Source organism: Ascaphus truei, chromosome 12, assembly GCF_040206685.1.
Source record: "Ascaphus truei isolate aAscTru1 chromosome 12, aAscTru1.hap1, whole genome shotgun sequence".
NCBI lineage: Eukaryota > Metazoa > Chordata > Amphibia > Anura > Ascaphidae > Ascaphus > Ascaphus truei.
This window is the reverse complement of record NC_134494.1, coordinates 2,087,793-2,108,103: the sequence shown is the minus strand read 5'-3', so window position 1 is coordinate 2,108,103 and position 20,311 is coordinate 2,087,793. Positions and strand designations below refer to the sequence as shown.

Sequence of the window (20,311 nt, the reverse complement as noted above, 5' to 3'; positions counted from 1 at the left end):
GCCGTCCCGGAGCTGGGTCCATTCCCTGCTCTCCGGGCGGTTTGATGGTTACAGCGGCTGCAGCTGTGGATCTTTGCTCAGCCTGCCGGGTTTCATGCTCACCGATTGCTGTCTCTCTCTCAGCCTTGCTGGCTGCTGGTCCCCGCGCCGACTTGATGCACTCATCCGGTATCGGTGCCCGGCTCCAGTCAGACGGATGGCCGGCACTTTGGTTCTGGAGGCAATGCTTCTCACAAGTAGGGGAACAGTGAGGAGGTGCCATATCTTGTGTTATATGTTGTACACTGTGTGTTCAATATCTTTAGTCCCAGGAACTTGCAATTACCATCAAGTTCCCACTATATTACAGTATCCTGCAGAACACTAGTAATACAGGTCCAGTTCAATCCCACCGCTGCCACCAGTTAATTACAAGCCTGTCACGGTGACTTTATGGCAGGCTGTAATTTACACAAAAATATATATAATATATATATATAACTGGGTTTGAAGTGGGACGAGACTTAGATATGATAAAATATAATTTATTCCTTGATAAAGGTGAACACACAAAATGTACAAATAACAGGCAAAATATAGACACTTACTTAAAGATTAGGATAGAAAGCCATCAGGATACAGACTGGGCCATTTCTTCCATATTTCAGCTGACATCACAGCAATACATGCAGGACACATGCAGAACATGAAGGCCTTTTGCATGAAGACATGAAGGACAATAGCCATAGGCTGAGCCTGGTTCTTATACAATTATTTCCCGTTGAACCAACCTAAACCCAGCCCCTCTCATAAATCAGTGGTGTAGTAGACAGTTTTCCTCAGAGTAAAACTCTTCCCACCCCACGACGTTTAAAAACTGCTTTTCCCTATCTAAATAACTTCATAACTTTAGTTCAGTAGTACTTACTGGCATGCGAGTCATATTAATACATTCCGTCACGCCTGACGCTCCCAAAGAGACTAAATATTACAGTGTAATTAAAATTAAGAGAGATATTTATATCTGTCTGTTCGAACCGACTAAACATCAGGTGTTTGTAACCGTTAGTTGCGGGTAACTCCCACGAATACACATATGTAACTCTTAGCATGTTCAGCCAAGGACATCTCATAATATTCTTATATTTAATAAGGTCACCCATTCTGATTTTCTCCTTGGGTAGCCCCACCCCTAGCCCCCATCAATAAATCCTTTGAAGCAGGGACCCCTGGGGGGGACGACGACATTTGTCCCCTGTGTTATGTTTATTCTTGCAGGATACCTTGGTTTGTAAGTGTGAGTTTTAACACTCACATCCCACTCCAGTTCCTGGGTCCCGCATAAACAATTAGGTAATTAGCCTTTGATCACCAGGCTATGTAAATTCTAGCAAGCTGTTCTGCTTGCATAGGCAAGTGACCCAGCTCATAGGTGTCAAAACATTTGGTTCTGGTATGCATAACAGTTGTTCCTTAATGCATTACAAAGGCAGGCAGAAACAATAGCATCCTGCCTGTACATTTTAACTGCAACAGAAAGGCACTTTATCAAAAATATATGTTTCCCTTATGACAAAGTTATATTTTTAATAGGTGTGTTCTTGGGGGGTTACCCTGAGGCTTCACACCAACAATCAGGGTGCTGGCTCACTCCGTTCCTACATTAGCAGTCTTAATGGAACGGCTCCTGTTATTCAGCCCTGCAGGTAGTGACTAGCCTGCCAAAATAGGGACAGCAATGCATATAATATTAACCCCTTAAGCCCCAGTGTGTGTGTTATGCAGACACTGATATAACAATAATACATGGGAGCAGGGGAATATACATTTTCATGTTATAACAAGGGTTGAATCACATTTCTGGACCTCAGCCCAGTTAACCCCTTGTCTCCCTGGTGAGGTTAGAGGGTGGCCAATTGGGGTGTAATCCCTTTAATCCCGGGCCAAATCCCCACGAACGTCACAGTAATCCTAAATTTGAGGGACAAATGGAAATCTGTCCTTGGCACCTCCCATTCAGGCAGTCTGTGGTCTTGTTACATTTGTAACTCATAGTATGTACAGTAAATGTCACATGACATTCTCATTTTTAATAAAGTCCTTCAATGAGAACATAACCCGTGTGTCACCTCCTCCTGGTTGGAGGAGGTTTTAAACTAGAATGGAGGGGAGAGGAGAATGAAACAGATAATGAACTAAAAGGAATAGATGGGAAAATAGCAGGGGTTTATGGAGGTAGAATGGGGGCAAGTGCGAGTTTGACAAGCAGTGAGACACCCATAGTAAATACAGATAATACTAGAAAACTTCTAAAGACTAAACCAAGTGGGAACAGAAAGGAAGGAGCAGATAAGATAATAGTACAGGCTGAAAAAAACCTGAAATGCATGCTTGCTAATGCAAGAAGCCTGACAGATAAAATGGGGGAGCTTGAATTAATAGCTGCAAGGGAGCAGTATGATATCATAGGCATTACTGAAACATGGCGGGATGAAACTCATGACTGGACAGTTAATTTAGAGGGTTAACCAAGTGGCCCATTATAAGTGGCATGACTACTGAACAACTGAAGTTTAAAAGGAAGTTCAAAAGAAGTGAGGAAGAAGTGGACACCCCATCTGGCCCTGATTCCTGCATTTGAACTACGCTGGAAAGGAGGATTTCATCATTACCAGACTGCATCATTACTGCTGTGATGCTGCCTTTACCATTTATATTTGCTGTGACTTCACTTCTTCTCAAATTATGCACTTCTTTCTACCAGCCTCAGTATGTCTCAAACTCTATTCATATATCTCCATCTCTCCTTTCGTCACCACTTCTCAGTTCACATGAACTCCTTTCTTACCTGCGTCCTCTGACACCACACAGCTATATCCCCTGCACTAAAAAACACCCCTACAAATCCTCCTCACACATCCTCTTTCTATCCATGCTTCTCCTCCTTGCTTCTGGGGATATCTCTCCCAATCCTGGTCCGTGTCTTATTTCAACTTGCTCTCGTCCTCGCCTCCCACATGCAACTTCTACTCCTTCTGGTGTCAACCCCTCCAACCTCATACCCATCCCCTGCCACCCTCCCTCCTCTCTCCCTTTCTCCTGTGCCCTTTGGAACGCACGCTATCTTTCTAACAAGTTCCTCTCTGTGCATGACTTCTTTCTCTCTCACTCCCTGCTTCTCTTTGCTATAACTGAGACCTGGCTCACTCAGTCTGACTCTGCTCTGGAAGCTGCCCTCTCCTATGGTGGCCTTTCCTTCTCCCACACTCCGCGCCCTGATGGCAGGGGTGGAGGCGTGGGGCTCCTGCTCTCCTCTGTCTGCCATTACCGAACCCTTCCTATTCCCCCCTCTCTTGCTTTTCCCTCCTTTGAGGCTCACACTGTCCAGATCTTCTCTCCTCTCCCTGTTCATGTGGCGGTCATCTATCGCCCACCTACCTCTACTCATCCCCCTTCTGCCTTTCTCTCTCACTTTGAATCCTGGCTCTCTTTCTTCCTCTCCTCAGACTCCCCTGTTCTTCTCCTTGGGGACTTCAATTGCCACATTGATGACCCCTCTCTCTCTTGGGCTTCCCGCTTTCTTTCTCTTACCTCTTCTTTTGGCCTTCAACAGTGGACTGCAGCAAGCACCCACAAGGATGGCCACTACTTAGACCTGGTTTTCACTAAAAACTTCTCTCTCTCTGATTTCTCCATTTCCCCTTTTCCTCTCTCTGACCATCATCTTATCTCATTCTCTTTATCTCGCTTCTCCCCTTCTCCACCTCCATCTACCCTCCGGTTCTGCAGAAACCTGCGCTCTATTCACTTACCTGACTTTGAGTCCACTTTACGCTCCTCCCTCTCCTCTCTCAGCTCTGCTACAGACCCTGACAACCTGGTCAGAAAGTACAACTCTGTCTTGTCCTCGTCTCTTGATCTACATGCCCCGCTTTCTCTCTGCCGCCCTCGCCCTTCTAACCCTAGACCCTGGCTAAATTCCCACACGCGCATGCTGCGTTCCTCCACTCGTTCCTCTGAACGCCTCTGGAGGAAGTCTCACACTCTCGCAGACTTCCTTCACTACAAATTTATGCTATCCTGTTTCAACTCTGCCCTCTCGCAAGCTAAACAAGCCTACTTTTCTGCACTAATCAACATGCACAAGTCTAACCCACGCCGACTGTTCTCTGTCTTTGATACTCTACTCAAACCACCGTCAGCTGCCTCTCCTTCCTCCATCTCCGCTCAGGACTTTGCTGACTATTTTAAGGAAAAGGTGGAATCCATACGGCAGAACATCCCCTGTGAACATCCCACTGTGCCCCTCTCTCTCCCCCCTCACTGTGCCCCTCCCTCTCCCCCCCTCACTGTGCATCTCTCCCCCCCTCTCCCCCCTCACTGTGCCCCCATTTCCCTCCCTCTCCCCCCTCACCGTGCCCCCCTCTCCCCCCCTCACTGTGCCTCTCCCCCCTCACTGTGCCCCTCCCTCTCCCCCCCTCACTGTGCATCTCTCCCCCCTCACTGTGCCCCCCTCTCCCCCCCACACTGTGCCCCCCTCTCCCCCCCACACTGTGCCCCCCTCTCCCCCCCACACTGTGCCCCCTCTCCCCCCCACACTGTGCCCCTCCCTCTCCCCCCCTCACTGTGCATCTCTCCCCCCTCACTGTGCCCCCCTCTCCCCCCCACACTGTGACCCCCTCTCCCCCCCACACTGTGCCCCCTCTCCCCCCCACACTGTGCCCCCTCTCCCCCCCACACTGTGCCCCCTCTCCCCCCCACACTGTGCCCCCTCTCCCCCCCACACTGTGCCCCCCTCACCCCCCACACTGTGCCCCCCTCTCCCCCCACACTGTGCCCCCCTCACCAACCCACACTGTGCCCCCCTCACCAACCCACACTGTGCCCCCCTCTCCCCCCCACACTGTGCCCCCCTCTCCCCCCCACACTGTGCCCCCCTCTCCCCCCCACACTGTGCCCCCCTCTCCCCCCCACACTGTGCCCCCCTCTCCCCCCCACACTGTGCCCCCCTCTCCCCCCCACACTGTGCCCCCCTCTCCCCCCCACACTGTGCCCCCCTCTCCCCCCCACACTGTGCCCCCCTCTCCCCCCCACACTGTGCCCCCCTCTCCCCCCCACACCGTGCCCCCCTCTCCCCCCCACACCGTGCCCCCCTCTCCCCCCCACACCGTGCCCCCCTCTCCCCCCCACACCGTGCCCCCCTCTCCCCCCCACACCGTGCCCCCCTCTCCCCCCCTCACCGTGCCCCCCTCTCCCCCCCTCACCGTGCCTCTCTCCCCCCCCTCACCGTGCCTCTCTCCCCCCCCTCACTGTGACCCTCTCTCTCCCCCCGTCACTGTGCCCCTCTCTCCCCCCCTCACTGTGCCCCTCTCTCTCCCCCCCTCACTGTGCCCCTCTCTCTCCCCCCCTCACTGTGCCCCTCTCTCTCCCCCCCTCACTGTGCCCCTCCCTCTCCCCCCCTCACTGTGCCTCTCCCCCCTCACTGTGCCCCTCTCTGTCACCCCTCACTGTGCCTCTCCCCCCCCTCACTGTGCCTCTCCCCCCTCACTGTGCCCCCCTCTCCCCCCCCTCACTGTGCCCCTTTCTCCCCTCTCACTGTGCCTCTCCCCCCCTCACTGTGCCTCTCCCCCCCTCACTGTGCCTCTCCCCCCTCACTGTGCCCCCCTCTCCCCCCATCACTGTGCCCCTCTCCCCACCTCACTGTGCCCCTCTCCCCCCCTCACTGTGCCCCTCTCCCCCCCTCACTGTGCCCCCTCTCTCCCCCCTCACTGTGCCCCCTCTCTCCCCCCCTCACTGTGCCCCTCCCTCTCCCCCCCTCACTGTGCCTCTCCCCCTCACTGTGCCCCTCTCTCTCCCCCCTCACTGTGCCTCTCCCCCCCTCACTGTGCCCCCCTCTCCCCCCTCACTGTGCCCCTCTCCCCCCCTCACTGTGCCTCTCCGCCCCTCACTGTGCCCCCCTCTCCCCCCCTCACTGTGCCCCCTCTCTCCCCCCCTCACTGTGCCCCCTCTCTCCCCCCCTCACTGTGCCCCCTCTCTCCCCCCCTCACCGTGCCCCCCTCTCCCCCCTCACCGTGCCCCCATCTCCCCCCTCACCGTGCCCCTCACCCCCCATCACTGTGCCTCTCTCCCTCCTCACTGTGCCCCTCTCTCCCCCCTCACTGTGCCCCTCCCTCTCCCCCCTCACTGTGCCTCTCCCCCCTCACTGTGCCTCTCCCCCCTCACTGTGCCCCTCCCTCTCCCCCCTCACTGTGCCTCTCCCCCCTCACTGTGCCCCTCCCCCCTCACTGTGCCTCTCTCCCCCTCACTGTGCCTCTCCCCCTTCACTGTGCCCCCCTCTCCCCCCCTCACTGTGCCCCCCTCTCCCCCCCTCACTGTGCCCCCCTCTCCCCCCCTCACTGTGCCCCCCTCTACCCCCCTCACTGTGCCCCCTCTCCCCCCTCACTGTGCCCCCCTCTCCCCACCTCACCGTGCCCCCCTCTCCCCCCCTCACCCCCCCTCACTGTGCCCCCCCTATCCCCCCCTCACCGTGCCCCCCTCTCCCCCCCCTCACCGTGCCCCCCTCTCCCCCCCCTCACCGTGCCCCCCTCTCCCCCCCTCACCGTGCCCCTCTCCCCCCATCACCGTGCCCCTCTCCCCCCATCACCGTGCCCCTCTCCCCCCATCACCGTGCCCCTCTCCCCCCTCACAGTGCCCCTCTCCCCCCTCACAGTGCCCCTCTCCCCCCCTCACAGTGCCCCTCTCCCCCCTCACTGTGCCCCTCTCTCCCCCCCTTTACTGTGCCCCTCTCTCTCCCCCCCTCACTGTGCCCCTCCCTCTACCCCCCCTCACTGTGCCTCTCCCCCTCACTGTGCCTCTCTCTCTCCCCCCCTCACTGTGCCCCCCTCTCCCTCCCACACCATGCCCCTCTCCCCCCCTCACTGTGCCCTTCTCCCCCCCCTCACTGTGCCCCTCCCTCTCACTCCCTCACTGTGCCCCCCTCTCCCCCCCTCACTGTGCCCCTCTCCCCCCCTCACTGTGCCCCTCTCCCCCTCAGAGCCCCTCTCCCCCCTCACAGTGCCCCTCTCCCCCCTCACTGTCCCCCTCTCTCTCCCCCCCTCACTGTGCCTCTCCCCCCTTCACTGTGCCCCTCTCTCTCCCCCCCTCACTGTGCCTCTCCCCCCTCACTGTGCCCCTCTCTCTCCCCCCTCACTGTGCCCCCCTCTCCCCCCCTCACTGTGCCCCCCTCTCCCCCCTCACTGTGCCCCTCTCTCTCCCCCCTCACTGTGCCTCTCCCCCCTCACTGTGCCCCCCCTCCCCCCTCACAGTGCCCCTCTCCCCCCTCACAGTGCCCCTCTCCCCCCTCACAGTGCCCCTCTCCCCCCTCACAGTGCCCCTCAACCCCTCACAGTGCCCCTCAACCCCTCACTGTGCCCCCTCTCTCCCCCCCTCACTGTGCCCCTCCCTCTCCCCCCCTCACTGTGCCTCTCCCCCTCACTGTGCCCCTCTCTCCCCCCCTCACTGTGCCCCCCTCTCCCCCCTCACTGTGCCCCTCTCCCCCCCTCACTGTGCCTCTCCGCCCCTCACTGTGCCCCCCTCTCCCCCCCTCACTGTGCCCCCTCTCTCCCCCCCTCACTGTGCCCCCTCTCTCCCCCCCTCACCGTGCCCCCCTCTCCCCCCCTCACCGTGCCCCCATCTCCCCCCTCACCGTGCCCCTCACCCCCCATCACTGTGCCTCTCTCCCTCCTCACTGTGCCCCTCTCTCCCCCCTCACTGTGCCCCTCCCTCTCCCCCCTCACTGTGCCTCTCCCCCCTCACTGTGCCCCAACCTCTCCCCCCTCACTGTGCCTCTCCCCCCTCACTGTGCCCCTCCCCCCTCACTGTGCCTCTCTCCCCCTCACTGTGCCTCTCCCCCCTCACTGTGCCCCCCTCTCCCCCCCTCACTGTGCCCCCCTCTCCCCCCTCACTGTGCCCCCCTCTCCCCCCCTCACTGTGCCCCCCTCTTCCCCCCTCACTGTGCCCCCTCTCCCCCCTCACTGTGCCCCCCTCTCCCCACCTCACCGTGCCCCCCTCTCCCCCCTCACCCCCCCTCACTGTGCCCCCCCTATCCCCCCCTCACCGTGCCCCCCTCTCCCCCCCTCTCCCCCCATCACCGTGCCCCTCTCCCCCCATCATCGTGCCCCTCTCCCCCCATCACCGTGCCCCTCTCCCCCCATCACAGTGCCCCTCTCCCCCCTCACAGTGCCCCTCTCCCCCCTCACAGTGCCCCTCTCCCCCCCTCACAGTGCCCCTCTCCCCCCTCACTGTGCCCCTCTCTCCCCCCCTTTACTGTGCCCCTCTCTCTCCCCCCCTCACTGTGCCCCTCCCTCTACCCCCCCTCACTGTGCCTCTCCCCCTCACTGTGCCTCTCTCTCTCCCCCCCTCACTGTGCCCCCCTCTCCCTCCCACACCATGCCCCTCTCCCCCCCTCACTGTGCCCCTCTCCCCCCCCTCACTGTGCCCCTCTCCCCCCCTCACTGTGCCCCTCTCCCCCTCAGAGCCCCTCTCCCCCCTCACAGTGCCCCTCTCCCCCCTCACAGTGCCCCTCTCTGTCCCCCCCTCACTGTGCCTCTCCCCCCCTCACTGTGCCCCTCTCTCTCCCCCCCTCACTGTGCCCCTCCCTCTCCCCCCCTCACTGTGCCCCTCCCTCTCCCCCCCTCACTGTGCCCCTCCCTCTCCCCCCCTCACTGTGCCTCTCCCCCCTCACTGTGCCCCTCTCTCTCCCCCTCACTGTGCCCCCCTCTCCCCCCCTCACTGTGCCCCTCTCCCCCCTCACTGTGCCCCTCTCTCTCCCCCCTCACTGTGCCCCCCCTCCCCCCTCACTGTGCCCCCCCTCCCCCCTCACAGTGCCCCTCTCCCCCCTCACAGTGCCCCTCTCCCCCCTCACAGTGCCCCTCTCCCCCCTCACAGTGCCCCTCAACCCCTCACAGTGCCCCTCTCCCCCCCTCACTGTGCCCCTCTCTCCCCCTCACTGTGCCCCTCTCTCCCCCCCTTACTGTGCCTCTCTCCCCCTCACAGTGCCCCTCTACCCCCTCACTGTGCCCCTCTCTCCCCCCCTCACTGTGCCCCTCTCTCCCCCCCTCACTGTGCCCCTCTCTCCCCCCTCACTGTGCCCCTCTCTCCCCCCTTCACTGTGCCCCAATCTCCCCCCCTCACTGTGCCCCAATCTCCCCCCTCACTGTGCCCCTCCCCCCTCACTGTGCCCCTCCCCCCTCACTGTGCCCCTCTCTCCCCCCCTCACTGTGCCCCCCTCTCCCCCTCACTGTGCCCCCCTCTCCCCCTCACTGTGCCCCCCTCTCCCCCTCACTGTGCCCCCCTCTCCCCCTCACTGTGCCCCCCTCTCCCCCCCCTCTCCCCCCCCTCACTGTGCCCCTCTCTCTCCCCCCTCACTGTGCCCCTCTCCCCCCTCACTGTGCCCCTCTCCCCCCCTCACTGTGCCCCTCTCCCCCCCTCACTGTGCCCCTCTCCTCCCCCTCACTGTGCCCCTCTCCTTCCCCTCACTGTGCCCCTCTCTCCTCCCCCTCACTGTGCCCTTCTCCTCCCCCTCACTGTGCCCCTCTCTCTTCCCCCCTCACTGTGCCCCTCTCTCTCCCCCCCTCACTGTGCCCCTCTCTCCCCCCTCACTGTGCCCCTCTCCCCCCCTCACTGTGCCCCTCTCCCCCCTCACTGTGCCCCTCTCTCTTCCCCCCTCACTGTGCCCCTCTCCCCCCCTCACTGTGCCCCTCTCCCCCCCTCACTGTGCCCCTCTCCCCCCCTCACTGTGCCCCTCTCCCCCCCTCACTGTGCCCCTCACTCCCCCTTACTGTGCCCCTCTCCCCCCCTCACTGTGCCCCTCTCCCCCCCTCACTGTGCCCCTCTCCCCCCCCTCACTGTGCCCCTCTCCCCCCCTCACTGTGCCCCTCTCCCCCCCCTCACTGTGCCCCTCTCCCCCCCCTCACTGTGCCCCTCTCCCCCCCCTCACTGTGCCCCTCTCCCCCCCCTCACTGTGCCCCTCTCCCCCCCTCACTGTGCCCCTCTCCCCCCCTCACTGTGCCCCTCTCCCCCCTCACTGTGCCCCTCTCCCCCCCTCACTGTGCCCCTCTCCCCCCCTCACTGTGCCCCTCTCCCCCCCTCACTGTGCCCCTCTCCCCCCTCACTGTGCCCCTCTCCCCCCTCACTGTGCCCCTCTCCCCCCCTCACTGTGCCCCTCTCCCCCCCTCACTGTGCCCTTCTCCCCCCCTCACTGTGCCCCTCTCCCCCCCCTCACTGTGCCCCTCTCCCCCCCTCACTGTGCCCCTCTCTCCCCCCTCACTGTGCCCCTCTCCCCCTCACTGTCCCCCTCTCTCCCCCCCTCACTGTGCCTCTCCCCCCTCACTGTGCACCTCTCTCTCCCCCCCTCACTGTGCCCCACCCTCTCCCCCCCTCACTGTGCCCCTCCCTCTCCCCCTCACTGTGCCTCTCCCCCCTCTCTCCCCCCTCACTGTGCCCCCCTCTCCCCCCCTCACTGTGCCCCTCTCTCTCCCTCCTCACTGTGCCTCTCCCCCCTCACTGTGCCCCCCCTCCCCCCTCACTGTGCCCCCCTCTCTCCGCCCCTCACTGTGCCCCCCTCTCCCACCTCACCGTGCCCATCTCCCCCCCATCAATGTGCCCCTCTCCCCCCCATCACTGTGCCCCTCTCCCCCCCATCACTGTGCCCCTCTCCCCCCCCATCACTGTGCCCCTCTCCCCCCCCATCACTGTGCCCCTCTCCCCCCCCATCACTTTGCCCCTCTCCCCCCTCACCGTGCCCCCCTCTCCCCCCCCTCACCGTGCCCCTCTCCCCCCATCACCGTGCCCCTCTCCCCCCATCACCGTGCCCCTCTCCCCCCATCACCGTGCCCCTCTCCCCCCTCACAGTGCCCCTCTCCCCCCTCACAGTGCCCCTCTCCCCCCCTCACAGTGCCCCTCTCCCCCCCTCACAGTGCCCCTCTCCCCCCTCACTGTGCCCCTCTCTCCCCCCCTTTACTGTGCCCCTCTCTCTCCCCACCTCACTGTGCCCCTCCCTCTACCCCCCCTCACTGTGCCTCTCCCCCTCACTGTGCCTCTCTCTCTCCCCCCCTCACTGTGCCCCCCTCTCCCTCCCACACCATGCCCCTCTCCCCCCCTCACTGTGCCCTTCTCCCCCCCCTCACTGTGCCCCTCCCTCTCACTCCCTGCCCTTCTCCCCCCCCTCACTGTGCCCCTCCCTCTCACTCCCTCACTGTGCCCCCCTCTCCCCCCTCACTGTGCCCCTCTCCCCCCCTCACTGTGCCCCTCTCCCCCTCAGAGCCCCTCTCCCCCCTCACAGTGCCCCTCTCCCCCCTCACTGTCCCCCTCTCTCTCCCCCCCTCACTGTGCCTCTCCCCCCTTCACTGTGCCCCTCTCTCTCTCCCCCCCTCACTGTGCCCCTCCCTCTCCCCCCCTCACTGTGCCTCTCCCCCCTCACTGTGCCCCTCTCTCTCCCCCCTCACTGTGCCCCCCTCTCCCCCCCTCACTGTGCCCCCCTCTCCCCCCTCACTGTGCCCCTCTCTCTCCCCCCTCACTGTGCCTCTCCCCCCCTCACTGTGCCCCCCCTCCCCCCTCACAGTGCCCCTCTCCCCTCACAGTGCCCCTCTCCCCCCTCACAGTGCCCCTCTCCCCCCTCACAGTGCCCCTCTCCCCCCTCACAGTGCCCCTCTCCCCCCTCACAGTGCCCCTCTCCCCCCTCACAGTGCCCCTCAACCCCTCACAGTGCCCCTCAACCCCTCACAGTGCCCCTCAACCCCTCACTGTGCCCCCTCTCTCCCCCCCTCACTGTGCCCCTCCCTCTCCCCCCCTCACTGTGCCTCTCCCCCTCACTGTGCCCCTCTCTCCCCCCCTCACTGTGCCCCCCTCTCCCCCCTCACTGTGCCCCTCTCCCCCCCTCACTGTGCCTCTCCGCCCCTCACTGTGCCCCCCTCACTGTGCCCCCCTCTCCCCCCCTCACTGTGCCCCCTCTCTCCCCCCCTCACTGTGCCCCCTCTCTCCCCCCCTCACTGTGCCCCCTCTCTCCCCCCCTCACTGTGCCCCCTCTCTCCCCCCCTCACCGTGCCCCCCTCTCCCCCCCTCACCGTGACCCCATCTCCCCCCTCACCGTGCCCCTCACCCCCCATCACTGTGCCTCTCTCCCTCCTCACTGTGCCCCTCTCTCCCCCCTCACTGTGCCCCTCCCTCTCCCCCCTCACTGTGCCTCTCCCCCCTCACTGTGCCTCTCCCCCCTCACTGTGCCCCTCCCTCTCCCCCCTCACTGTGCCTCTCCCCCCTCACTGTGCCCCTCCCCCCTCACTGTGCCTCTCTCCCCCTCACTGTGCCTCTCTCCCCCTCACTGTGCCCCCCTCTCCCCCCCTCACTGTGCCCCCCTCTCCCCCCCTCACTGTGCCCCCCTCTTCCCCCCTCACTGTGCCCCCTCTCCCCCCTCACTGTGCCCCCCTCTCCCCACCTCACCGTGCCCCCCTCTCCCCCCTCACCCCCCCTCACTGTGCCCCCCCTATCCCCCCCTCACCGTGCCCCCCTCTCCCCCCCTCACCGTGCCCCTCTCCCCCCATCATCGTGCCCCTCTCCCCCCATCACCGTGCCCCTCTCCCCCCATCACCGTGCCCCTCTCCCCCCTCACAGTGCCCCTCTCCCCCCTCACAGTGCCCCTCTCCCCCCCTCACAGTGCCCCTCTCCCCCCTCACTGTGCCCCTCTCTCCCCCCCTTTACTGTGCCCCTCTCTCTCCCCCCTCACTGTGCCCCTCCCTCTACCCCCCCTCACTGTGCCCCTCCCTCTACCCCCCCTCACTGTGCCTCTCCCCCTCACTGTGCCTCTCTCTCTCCCCCCCTCACTGTGCCACCCTCTCCCTCCCACACCATGCCCCTCTCCCCCCCTCACTGTGCCCCTCTCCCCCCCCTCACTGTGCCCCTCCCTCTCACTCCCTCACTGTGCCCCCCTCTCCCCCCCTCACTGTGCCCCTCTCCCCCCCTCACTGTGCCCCTCTCCCCCTCAGAGCCCCTCTCCCCCCTCACAGTGCCCCTCTCCCCCCTCACAGTGCCCCTCTCTGTCCCCCCCTCACTGTGCCTCTCCCCCCCTCACTGTGCCCCTCTCTCTCCCCCCCTCACTGTGCCCCTCCCTCTCCCCCCCTCACTGTGCCCCTCCCTCTCCCCCCCTCACTGTGCCTCTCCCCCCTCACTGTGCCCCTCTCTCTCCCCCCTCACTGTGCCCCCCTCTCCCCCCCTCACTGTGCCCCCCTCTCCCCCCTCACTGTGCCCCTCTCTCTCCCCCCTCACTGTGCCTCTCCCCCCCTCACTGTGCCCCCCCTCCCCCTCACAGTGCCCCTCTCCCCCCTCACAGTGCCCCTCTCCCCCCTCACAGTGCCCCTCTCCCCCCTCACAGTGCCCCTCAACCCCTCACAGTGCCCCTCAACCCCTCACAGTGCCCCTCTCCCCCCCTCACTGTGCCCCTCTCTCCCCCTCACTGTGCCCCTCTCTCCCCCCCTTACTGTGCCTCTCTCCCCCTCACAGTGCCCCTCTACCCCCTCACTGTGCCCCTCTCCCCCCCCTCACTGTGCCCCTCTCTCCCCCCCTCACTGTGCCCCTCTCTCCCCCCTCACTGTGCCCCTCTCTCCCCCCTTCACTGTGCCCCAATCTCCCCCCCTCACTGTGCCCCAATCTCCCCCCTCACTGTGCCCCTCCCCCCTCACTGTGCCCCTCCCCCCTCACTGTGCCCCTCCCCCCTCACTGTGCCCCTCTCTCCCCCCCTCACTGTGCCCCCCTCTCCCCCTCACTGTGCCCCCCTCTCCCCCTCACTGTGCCCCCCTCTCCCCCTCACTGTGCCCCCCTCTCCCCCTCACTGTGCCCCCCTCTCCCCCCCCTCTCCCCCCCCTCACTGTGCCCCTCTCTCTCCCCCCTCACTGTGCCCCTCTCCCCCCTCACTGTGCCCCTCTCCCCCCCTCACTGTGCCCCTCTCCCCCCCTCACTGTGCCCCTCTCCTCCCCCTCACTGTGCCCCTCTCCTTCCCCTCACTGTGCCCCTCTCTCCTCCCCCTCACTGTGCCCTTCTCCTCCCCCTCACTGTGCCCCTCTCTCTTCCCCCCTCACTGTGCCCCTCTCTCTCCCCCCCTCACTGTGCCCCTCTCTCCCCCCTCACTGTGCCCCTCTCCCCCCCTCACTGTGCCCCTCTCCCCCCTCACTGTGCCCCTCTCTCTTCCCCCCTCACTGTGCCCCTCTCTCCCCCCCCTCACTGTGCCTCTCCCCCCCTCACTGTGCCCCCCCTCCCCCCTCACAGTGCCCCTCTCCCCTCACAGTGCCCCTCTCCCCCCTCACAGTGCCCCTCTCCCCCCTCACAGTGCCCCTCTCCCCCCTCACAGTGCCCCTCTCCCCCCTCACAGTGCCCCTCAACCCCTCACAGTGCCCCTCAACCCCTCACAGTGCCCCTCAACCCCTCACTGTGCCCCCTCTCTCCCCCCCTCACTGTGCCCCTCCCTCTCCCCCCCTCACTGTGCCTCTCCCCCTCACTGTGCCCCTCTCTCCCCCCCTCACTGTGCCCCCCTCTCCCCCCTCACTGTGCCCCTCTCCCCCCCTCACTGTGCCTCTCCGCCCCTCACTGTGCCCCCCTCACTGTGCCCCCCTCTCCCCCCCTCACTGTGCCCCCTCTCTCCCCCCCTCACTGTGCCCCCTCTCTCCCCCCCTCACTGTGCCCCCTCTCTCCCCCCCTCACTGTGCCCCCTCTCTCCCCCCCTCACCGTGCCCCCCTCTCCCCCCCTCACCGTGACCCCATCTCCCCCCTCACCGTGCCCCTCACCCCCCATCACTGTGCCTCTCTCCCTCCTCACTGTGCCCCTCTCTCCCCCCTCACTGTGCCCCTCCCTCTCCCCCCTCACTGTGCCTCTCCCCCCTCACTGTGCCTCTCCCCCCTCACTGTGCCCCTCCCTCTCCCCCCTCACTGTGCCTCTCCCCCCTCACTGTGCCCCTCCCCCCTCACTGTGCCTCTCTCCCCCTCACTGTGCCTCTCCCCCCTCACTGTGCCCCCCTCTCCCCCCCTCACTGTGCCCCCCTCTCCCCCCCTCACTGTGCCCCCCTCTTCCCCCCTCACTGTGCCCCCTCTCCCCCCTCACTGTGCCCCCCTCTCCCCACCTCACCGTGCCCCCCTCTCCCCCCTCACCCCCCCTCACTGTGCCCCCCCTATCCCCCCCTCACCGTGCCCCCCTCTCCCCCCCTCACCGTGCCCCTCTCCCCCCATCATCGTGCCCCTCTCCCCCCATCATCGTGCCCCTCTCCCCCCATCACCGTGCCCCTCTCCCCCCATCACCGTGCCCCTCTCCCCCCTCACAGTGCCCCTCTCCCCCCTCACAGTGCCCCTCTCCCCCCTCACAGTGCCCCTCTCCCCCCCTCACAGTGCCCCTCTCCCCCCTCACTGTGCCCCTCTCTCCCCCCCTTTACTGTGCCCCTCTCTCTCCCCCCTCACTGTGCCCCTCCCTCTACCCCCCCTCACTGTGCCTCTCCCCCTCACTGTGCCTCTCTCTCTCCCCCCCTCACTGTGCCACCCTCTCCCTCCCACACCATGCCCCTCTCCCCCCCTCACTGTGCCCCTCTCCCCCCCCTCACTGTGCCCCTCCCTCTCACTCCCTCACTGTGCCCCCCTCTCCCCCCCTCACTGTGCCCCTCTCCCCCCCTCACTGTGCCCCTCTCCCCCTCAGAGCCCCTCTCCCCCCTCACAGTGCCCCTCTCCCCCCTCACAGTGCCCCTCTCTGTCCCCCCCTCACTGTGCCTCTCCCCCCCTCACTGTGCCCCTCTCTCTCCCCCCCTCACTGTGCCCCTCCCTCTCCCCCCCTCACTGTGCCCCTCTCCCCCTCAGAGCCCCTCTCCCCCCTCACAGTGCCCCTCTCCCCCCTCACAGTGCCCCTCTCTGTCCCCCCCTCACTGTGCCTCTCCCCCCCTCACTGTGCCCCTCTCTCTCCCCCCCTCACTGTGCCCCTCCCTCTCCCCCCCTCACTGTGCCCCTCCCTCTCCCCCCCTCACTGTGCCTCTCCCCCCTCACTGTGCCCCTCTCTCTCCCCCCTCACTGTGCCCCCCTCTCCCCCCCTCACTGTGCCCCCCTCTCCCCCCTCACTGTGCCCCTCTCTCTCCCCCCTCACTGTGCCTCTCCCCCCCTCACTGTGCCCCCCCTCCCCCCTCACAGTGCCCCTCTCCCCCCTCACAGTGCCCCTCTCCCCCCTCACAGTGCCCCTCTCCCCCCTCACAGTGCCCCTCAACCCCTCACAGTGCCCCTCAACCCCTCACAGTGCCCCTCTCCCCCCCTCACTGTGCCCCTCTCTCCCCCTCACTGTGCCCCTCTCTCCCCCCCTTACTGTGCCTCTCTCCCCCTCACAGTGCCCCTCTACCCCCTCACTGTGCCCCTCTCCCCCCCCTCACTGTGCCCCTCTCTCCCCCCCTCACTGTGCCCCTCTCTCCCCCCTCACTGTGCCCCTCTCTCCCCCCTTCACTGTGCCCCAATCTCCCCCCCTCACTGTGCCCCAATCTCCCCCCTCACTGTGCCCCTCCCCCCTCACTGTGCCCCTCCCCCCTCACTGTGCCCCTCCCCCCTCACTGTGCCCCTCTCTCCCCCCCTCACTGTGCCCCCCTCTCCCCCTCACTGTGCCCCCCTCTCCCCCTCACTGTGCCCCCCTCTCCCCCTCACTGTGCCCCCCTCTCCCCCTCACTGTGCCCCCCTCTCCCCCTCACTGTGCCCCCCTCTCCCCCCCCTCACTGTGCCCCTCTCTCTCCCCCCTCACTGTGCCCCTCTCTCTCCCCCCTCACTGTGCCCCTCTCCCCCCTCACTGTGCCCCTCTCCCCCCCTCACTGTGCCCCTCTCCCCCCCTCACTGTGCCCCTCTCCTCCCCCTCACTGTGCCCCTCTCCTTCCCCTCACTGTGCCCCTCTCTCCTCCCCCTCACTGTGCCCTTCTCCTCCCCCTCACTGTGCCCCTCTCTCTTCCCCCCTCACTGTGCCCCTCTCTCTCCCCCCCTAACTGTGCCCCTCTCTCCCCCCTCACTGTGCCCCTCTCCCCCCCTCACTGTGCCCCTCTCCCCCCTCACTGTGCCCCTCTCTCTTCCCCCCTCACTGTGCCCCTCTCCCCCCCTCACTGTGCCCCTCTCCCCCCCTCACTGTGCCCCTCACTCCCCCTTACTGTGCCCCTCTCCCCCCCCTCACTGTGCCCCTCTCCCCCCCTCACTGTGCCCCTCTCCCCCCCTCACTGTGCCCCTCTCCCCCCCTCACTGTGCCCCTCTCCCCCCCCCTCACTGTGCCCCTCTCCCCCCCTCACTGTGCCCCTCTCCCCCCCCTCACTGTGCCCCTCTCCCCCCCCCCTCACTGTGCCCCTCTCCCCCCCCCCTCACTGTGCCCCTCTCCCCCCCCCTCACTGTGCCCCTCTCCCCCCCTCACTGTGCCCCTCTCCCCCCTCACTGTGCCCCTCTCCCCCCCTCACTGTGCCCCTCTCCCCCCCCTCACTGTGCCCCTCTCCCCCCCCTCACTGTGCCCCTCTCCCCCCTCACTGTGCCCCTCTCCCCCCTCACTGTGCCCCTCTCCCCCCTCACTGTGCCCCTCTCCCCCCCTCACTGTGCCCTTCTCCCCCCCTCACTGTGCCCCTCTCCCCCCCCTCACTGTGCCCCTCTCCCCCCCCTCACTGTGCCCCTCTCTCCCCCCTCACTGTGCCCCTCTCCCCCTCACTGTCCCCCTCTCTCCCCCCCTCACTGTGCCTCTCCCCCCTCACTGTGCACCTCTCTCTCCCCCCCTCACTGTGCCCCACCCTCTCCCCCCCTCACTGTGCCCCTCCCTCTCCCCCCTCACTGTGCCTCTCCCCCCTCTCTCTCCCCCCTCACTGTGCCCCCCTCTCCCCCCCTCACTGTGCCCCTCTCTCTCCCTCCTCACTGTGCCTCTCCCCCCTCACTGTGCCCCCCCTCCCCCCTCACTGTGCCCCCCTCTCTCCCCCCCTCACTGTGCCCCCCTCTCCCACCTCACCGTGCCCATCTCCCCCCCATCAATGTGCCCCTCTCCCCCCCATCACTGTGCCCCTCTCCCCCCCATCACTGTGCCCCTCTCCCCCCCATCACTGTGCCCCTCTCCCCCCCCATCACTGTGCCCCTCTCCCCCCCCATCACTTTGCCCCTCTCCCCCCTCACTGTGCCTCTCTCCCTCCTCACTGTGCCCCTCTCCCTCCCCCCCTCACTGTGCCCCTCCCTCTCCCCCCCCTCACTGTGCTTCTCCCCCTCACTGTGCCCCTCTCTCTCCCCCCTCACTGTGCTTCTCCCCCCTCACTGTGCCCCTCTCTCTCCCCCTCACTGTGCCTCTCTCCCCACCTCACTGTGCCCCCCTCTCCCCCCCTCACTGTGCCCCCCTCCCCCCCCTCACTGTGCTCCCCTCCCCCCCCTCACTGTGCCCCCCTCTCCCCCCTCACTGTGCCCCCCTCTCCCCCCCTCACTGTGCCCCCCTCTCCCCCCTCACTGTGCCCCCCTCTCCCCCCCGCACCGTGCCCCCCTCTCCCCCCTCACCGTGCCCCCCTCTCCCCCCTCACCGTGCCCCCCTCTCCCCCCTCACTGTGCCCCCCTCTCCCCCCCGCACCGTGCCCCCCTCTCCCCCCTCACCGTGCCCCCCTCTCCCCCCTCACCGTGCCCCCCTCTCCCCCCTCACCGTGCCCCCCTCTCCCCCCCTCCCCGTGCCCCCCTCTCCCCCCTCACCGTGCCCCCCTCACCGTGCCCCCCTCTCCCCCCCTCACCGTGCCCCCCTCTCCCCCCATACCGTGCCCCCCTCTCCCCCCTCACCGTGCCCCCCTCTCCCCCCTCACCGTGCCCCTCTCCCCCCCTCACTGTGCCCCTCTCTCCCCCCTTACTGTGCCTCTCTCCCCCTCACTGTGCCTCTCTCCCCCTCACTGTGCCTCTCTCCCCCTCACTGTGCCTCTCTCCCCCTCACTGTGCCTCTCTCCCCCTCACTGTGCCCCTCCCCCTCACTGTGCCCCTCTCTCTCCCCCCCTCACTGTGCCCCCCTCTCCCCCCCTCACTGTGCCCTCCTCTCCCCCCCTCACTGTGCCCTCCTCTCCCCCCCTCACTGTGCCCTCCTCTCCCCCCCTCACTGTGCCCTTCTTTCCCCCCCTCACTGTGCCCCCCTCACCCCCACACCGTGCCCCCCTCTCCCCCTCACTGTGCCCCTCTCCCCCCCCTCACAGTGCCCCTCTCCCCCCCCTCACAGTGCCCCTCTCCCCCCCCTCACAGTGCCCCTCTCCCCCCCCTCACAGTGCCCCTCTCCCCCCTCACAGTGCCCCTCTCCCCCCTCACAGTGCCCCTCTCCCCCCCCTCACAGTGCCCCTCTCCCCCCCCTCACAGTGCCCCTCTCCCCCCTCACAGTGCCCCTCTCCCCCCTCACTGTGCCCCTCTCTACCCCCCTCACTGTGCCCCTCTCTACCCCTCTCTACCCCCCTCACTGTGCCCCTCTCTACCCCCCTCACTGTGCCCCTCTCTCCCCCCCTCACTGTGCCCCTCTCTCCCCCCCTCACTGTGCCCCTCTCTCCCCCTCACTGTGCCCCTCTCTCCCCCCTCACTGTGCCCCTCTCTCCCCCCTCACTGTGCCCCTCTCTCCCCCCTCACTGTGCCCCTCTCTCCCCCTCACTGTGCCCCTCCCCCCCTCACTGTGCCCCTCTCTCCCCCTCACTGTGCCCCTCCCTCCCCTCACTGTGCCCCTCTCCCCCCCCTCACTGTGCCCCTCTCCCCCCCCTCACTGTGCCCCTCTCCCCCCCCTCACTGTGCCCCTCTCCCCCCCCCTCACTGTGCCCCTCTCCTCCCCCCCTCACTGTCCCCCTCTCTCCCCCCCTCACTGTGCCCCTCTCTCCCCCTCACTGTGTCCCTCTCTCCCCCCTCACTGTGCCCCTCTCTCCCCCCTCACTGTGCCCCTCTCTCCCCCTCACTGTGCCCCTCTCTCCCCCTCACTGTGCCCCTCTCTCCCCCTCACTGTGCCCCTCCCCCCCTCACTGTGCCCCTCTCTCCCCCTCACTGTGCCCCTCCCCCCCCCTCACTGTGCCCCTCTCCCCCCCCTCACTGTGCCCCTCTCTCCCCCCTCACTGTGCCCCTCTCTCCCCCTCACTGTGCCCCTCTCTCCCCCTCACTGTGCCCCTCTCTCCCCCTCACTGTGCCCCTCTCTCCCCCTCACTGTGCCCCTCCCCCCCTCACTGTGCCCCTCTCTCCCCCTCACTGTGCCCCTCCCCCCCCTCACTGTGCCCCTCTCCCCCCCCTCACTGTGCCCCTCTCCCCCCCCTCACTGTGCCCCTCTCTCCCCCCCTCACTGTCCCCCTCTCTCCCCCCC

At 65.8% G+C, this 20,311-nt stretch overlaps 1 protein-coding gene across 1 annotated transcript in view; it reads left to right on the top strand.

Moving 5' to 3' along the window:
• Positions 1–20,311, top strand: part of LOC142464322 (uncharacterized) — a 237,333-nt gene that overhangs the window by 176,267 nt on the left and 40,755 nt on the right. The gene's annotated exons all lie outside the window — the stretch shown is intronic.